Source organism: Alexandromys fortis, unplaced genomic scaffold, assembly GCF_014885135.2.
Source record: "Alexandromys fortis isolate MF-2015 unplaced genomic scaffold, M_Fortis_MF-2015_v1.1 scaffold_36, whole genome shotgun sequence".
In the NCBI taxonomy this organism is placed as follows: domain Eukaryota; kingdom Metazoa; phylum Chordata; class Mammalia; order Rodentia; family Cricetidae; genus Alexandromys; species Alexandromys fortis.
This window is the reverse complement of record NW_026067915.1, coordinates 9,593,563-9,599,394: the sequence shown is the minus strand read 5'-3', so window position 1 is coordinate 9,599,394 and position 5,832 is coordinate 9,593,563.

Genomic DNA, 5,832 nt, shown 5'->3' with positions numbered 1-5,832 from the left:
TATATATGAGTGCTCTGTATATATACCTGCACACTAGGTTGTGAGTCACAATGTGGTTGCTGGGAATTGAACTCAGGACCTCTGGAAGAGCAGCCAGTGCTCTTAACCTCTGAGCCATCTCTCCAGCCCCCAAATCATTTGTTTTGCAGGTTCATTGTCGCACAGTTCTTCAATCAGTACTCAGAAGGCAGATGGAGGTGGTTCTCTAAGTCCAGGCCAGCCTGGTTTACAGAGTGAGTTCCAGGTCAGAGCTGCACAGCCAAGACCCTGTCTCAATAGAAAGGGTGGGAAAGGACAGAAAGAAAGGGAGGAAGAGGAGGAAGAAGAAAAGGAGAAGGGGAAGGAGAGTGAGGGCAAACTAAATGGGAACAACAGACTCAGGAGGCTGTGGTTGGATGATTGTGAGTTCAAGGCCATCCTGGACAACATGACATTCCATTCAAATAGATGTACAGATACAGATGATAGTTATAGATATAGATATATAGACCGAATGACTCACCTTAGCTATTGACCTGAAGAGTAATTAAAGCTGGGACCAGGCCCTAGTGTGAAAGTCAAGCAAGAGAGAGCAACAGAGTTGATGGGACACACTGTGGACTACTGGAGGCTCATGGCAGAGGGGGAGGAGGACAGAAAGTTCCCAGGACAGAAAGCATGATACGACTGAGGAGCACTTATTATGCTCAAGCCGGCCTCCGCATCCCGGTGACGTCAAGCCAGCCTCTGCAGCCTGGTGATGTCAAGCCAGCCTCTGCAGCCCGGTGACGTCAAGCAGGCAGGGGTACACCCAGGTGCAGAGATCTGGTGAGAAAAAGCCGTCACTGTTCTCAGGGAGGGAGGCAGGAGAGCCCAAGGGCACAGCCCTGGGCGATCGCAGCATCTATCTGTCACAACTGCTTGAGATGCGAAGGATCTTGAGGTGGCAGACGGCCAGGAGAGAGGGGCATCATTAAAGAGGAAGCCTTTATCCAGTACCAAGTTGTCAGCCCCGGGAATATACACGTATGAGCAACAGTAAACGGACTCAGCAGGTTGTATTTATATATTTATATGTATGTACATATATATGTGCATATATATATATAAAAAGAAAAAGCAGCTATGAATTTGAGAGGGAGTGGGAAGAGGTTTGGGAATGATGGTCATATAGTACATATATATGAAATTAAAATGATAAATTTAATAAAACATAATAAGAGCTGTAGACATTCAAAAAAGCAAGTAGCCTTTGAAGCAGGGGCTGGGAGTCAATGCTGGTGGCCTCTGCTGAGCTGGCACAGGCACTGGTTGTCACCGGCAGTCTCTGGGAAGGGGGGGGGATGAGAGGCAGCAAGCGTGAGAGGCAGTGGAGGGCTAATACCATGCCATCCTCCAGGCTGTGCAGAGGAGGGGGCAGATCATGGGGCAGCTGAGGATGGTTGAGGGTAAGAAGGATTCTAACACTGGTACCCTGTGGCTTGTTTTTCTCTCTGCAAACATGATAAGGTCATTGGTGGGGTCACCATAAGGGTACACTTTACTCATGGCCTCTGGGCAAGGCCGCAAATAAGGACCTTGGAGAAGGATGGATGGGGTATACTGAGACAGACCCTCCAGAGCCTGGTGGGGTCAGATCTGGTTTCTGTACTAGAGTGTGTTAGGCCAATGCTTCCTGCCTCCTTTTCTGGCTATAGCTGCTTATGTAGGAAGTCCTCTTTGGTAGTATCTGGGACTGGAAGCAGGTGAAGTTGATTTGGGACCAGGCACACCAGAATCCGCTCCTCTTTATGCTTCTAAAGTTGCTAGCTGTTCCCCTCACTCCCAGTTTCCAGAGCTTCAAGTCCGCCCTGGGACCCTGGTGTCTGAGATTAAGACACACAACTCAACGCTGAAACATGACGTTCTCATCAGGACTGAAAGCGAGATTCATGTCTCCTGTGACCCCATCCCTATCCACAGCCACAGATCATGGGTCATCCAGGAAGGGAGCTGGCTGCTACAAATCATTGCTAGGATATTCTCCCAGAACAAAACACAGGAAAATTACCAAGAAAAGGATTCCACAGGGCCAGGGTGGAGGCGGTTCCCAGCACGTCCAGGACATGTACACTCTGTCCCCAGTGCTTCTCGGCAGCAAAGAGCCCCGAGAGGCCCCGCTGACAGACTCCCATTGTGCTGGACAGCTGCCCAGCTGGTGAGCCTCCCTCCCACCCACACTCTCAGTGCGCCCTTAACTCCACATTGGGAGCCAGGTCTCTGTGGCTTTTTAAATAAATGTTTAAAATTTCTAATTTTGTATAGGGGGTGGGGAGGTTCATGAGCTGGTGACAGCACACATACGCGCGTGCACACACATGTACACACGCACACACACACGCATGTACACACACACGCGCACACACACACATGCACACACGCATGCACACACACGCATGCACACACACGCATACACACACACATGTACACACGCACACACACACACACACACAACCCAGAATGAAGGAGTAAAGGTCAGATAACAATCTAGGAAAAGGTTCTTTCCCTCTGCCATGTGTTTTCCGAGGATCGAATTCAGTCCATCAGGTCTGATGGCAAGTGCCTTTACCCGATGAACCACCATGGTGGGCCTGAGCCTGGCCCTCCATGTAAGGTTTAGTGAGACTAGCTTTATTTGGTTTCCAGTTCTAAGGCCCACTGTATGCCAGGGAGTGGGGGCAAAACATTCCAGTCTTGAACTGAGCATTAGAAAAAGCATATCAGCCCCTGGACCTTTACTAGAGTTGGGCTTTAGCCCCTAGCTGGTAGGGGAGGGTCTTCAGCAAAGTCAGGAGCAGAATGGATGCAGGCTCTCTCATAATCTGTCGCTTCCACAGAGGGACAATCTGAGCCCAGCACAAGAATTTTAATCTGCTCTCTGGGTACTCTCCAACCAGGACCACTCAGCGTAACGGAACCATCTTGAGTCCCAAGATTGGGATGATGCCGTAAGCGCCAAGGTCTGTGGACACTCAGGTCTGTCCCCACTCAGCTGTGCCCTGCCAAGGCTGAGGTTGCCTGGGGAACTGTCCTTCATTTGGGATTTGGGCGGAGACGTGGAGGCTGATGGGGACTTGGAGTTTGGGACTAGCTGTAGTTCTAAAGTCGGAGGCCAGGAGCCCGAGGCAGCCCAGGGATAGGCTGGCCCCTGCTGACCGAAGTGGCAAACTGCAGCACTGTTGCTGACTTCCCTAATGGGATCAAGGTCACAAAAACAGATACCAGCAGGAAAAATGATTCTTGCCACTGGCTTAACAGAAAGCACCTAGGCCAAAAATACATCTCTAGCCAAGCTTTCTCATGTTTTATGTGACATGAAATGAGTATTTGTTTGTTTTTTGAGACAGGGTTTTACTGTAGCTTTGGAGCCTGTCCTGGAACTCCTTCTGTAGACCAGGCTGGCCTCGAATTCAGAGAGATCCACCTGCCTCTGCCTCCCAAGTGCTGGGATTGCATTTCTAAGGAGTCCCAGTCTCTCACCAAAATAAACTTTTCTTTTTCCTTTCCCAGGAGACATCTGTAGCCAGAGTCATGTGACGTGAGGGAGAAAAGGCGCTGTGTGCTGAGTTCAATTCCCAGCAACCACATGGTGGCTCACAGCCATCTGTAATGAGATCTGGTGCCCTCTTCTGGCCAACAAGCATACAGACAGACAGAACACTGTAAACATAATAAATAAATATTTAAAAAAAAAAAAAGAGGCAAGAGGAGACAGTGGAAGCACCCACTAGCTTCATGGCCCAAGGCAGTAGACACTAAAAGCAGCATCCTTAAAGTGGAAGGCCACAGTTGCTGTCCTCAGGAGCCCAAAACTACAGGCAGTGAGCTCCATCAGCACCGGTAGAAAGGGCTACAGTCCCCTGGTGCAGGCAGTACTGGTGCTGGAATCCCAAGGGCTGAAAGGGTTAAGGACACTCACAACTGGTCATCAGGATTTGTCACACATGCTTGACATTTCAACCCAGATTTTGGCAATTCAGACCTGAATATTCATTATGTCCCTAACAGTCCTATTTTATCTTCATATTCAAAAATGCTATAGTTATAAAACTAAGTAACTCATTAATGATTACTGAGAAGATGGTGAAATTTGATGGGATAAATTTTTAGCCTCTTGGTTCAACATCCTAACACAGAAATCCGTCTTCACATGACCTATCCCCTTCAGGGCTGAGATTGATGAGACACCGACATCACCACCCAAACCACAAAGATAAAACATTAATTTTTTTAAAATATTTATTTATTATGTGTACAACATTCTGCTTCCCACACACCCAAAGAGGGCGCCAGATCTCATTACAGATGGTTGTGAGCCACCATGTGGTTGCTGGGAATTGAACTCAGGACCTTCGGAAGAGCAGGCAATGCTCTTAACCTCTGAGCCATCTCTCCAGCCCCTAAAACATTTATTTTTCATAAGATTTTTGTTTTTGGGAATTTCACATCATGAACTTCGATCACACCTCCCTGTCCTCCCAGGTCTGCCCCCACCTTTGTGACCACCCAAAATAAAAAAAAAGTTTTAAGACAGTTTCTTTGTGTAGCCCTGGCTATTCTGGAACTAGCTCCATAGACCCGGCTGGCCTCAAACTCCACCTGCCTCTGCCTCCCAAACATTGGGATTAGGGGCAATGTGCTACCTTTTTTTTTTTTTTTTTTTTTTTTTTTTTTTTTTTTTTGATTTATCTGTTTCTTTGTGTAACAGCCCTGGCTGTCCTGGAACTAGCTCTTGTAAACCTGACTGGCCTCAAACTCACAAAGATCCGCCTGTCTCTGCCTCCCAAGTGCTGGGATTAAAGGTGTGTGCCACCATCACCTGCCTTACCGTTTACCCTTTAAAGCCTTGAAACATGGCATTTTGGCTTGTAGAGGGTCAGCATCGGTTTCTCAGGACCTATGTAGATGATTCGAGTGATAGGTGTCCAATCACTCAGCCTTTTGGTCAGGCATCTCTGTCCAATGAAGATATTGCTAGCTTCCTTTGTTCTCTGGGAAAGACCCTGGAAACAGCAGGCTGTCCCCCTTACTAGTCTAGCTATAGTAGTACGAAGAAGCGAGATCCTGGCAGACAGGAAAGGATTTCCATCATCACTGCTCTCTTTCTGGCAAGGGTACAACGGGTACCCCTTGCTCTTGTCTACAGCAATATACCATGCTGTGATGGTTTACTGTGTCTACTTGACTGGGTTATAGGATATTTGGTCAACTATTATTACAGGTGTTCTCATGAGTATTTTACATGAGATTGACATTTTACTTGGCTAACCTAATGTGGTTAGGCCCTTTCTGACCAGTTCAGTTAGAAGGCCTGAGTAAAAAGGGGCTGGGCAAGGGATGCAGCTCAGTGGTAGAGCATTTTCCCAACAGGACAAGCTCTGGCTTTGCATCAGGACACAACTTTCCTTTGGGCCTTTACAGGGCACATGCCTTTCGTCCGGCACTGAGACGTCAGCTTCTCACAGCTTGAGCCTGCTGACTTTTAGACAGGAGCCATAGCAAGGCTGTCCTCGTTCTCAGGCCTGACTTCAGACCGGAGCTAAGCCTCATACTCCCCTGGGACTCCGGATTGCTGACTCAGCCTGCAGGTTTGCAGATTTGCCTCAATAATCACATGACCAAGCCTTCAGAATACACCTCAGAATCCTTCTCTCCTTACCCACCCCCTTCCATAGCGACTGTTTCTGTGTAGAACCTAAGTACTGCAAATCCAGGTCTTCTCCCTAATCCATCCCAGCAATATATCTGCGAGATAAATGCTGAGATGGCTTGGGACCCTTAAAAGAGAAGACAAATATATAATACAAAACTACA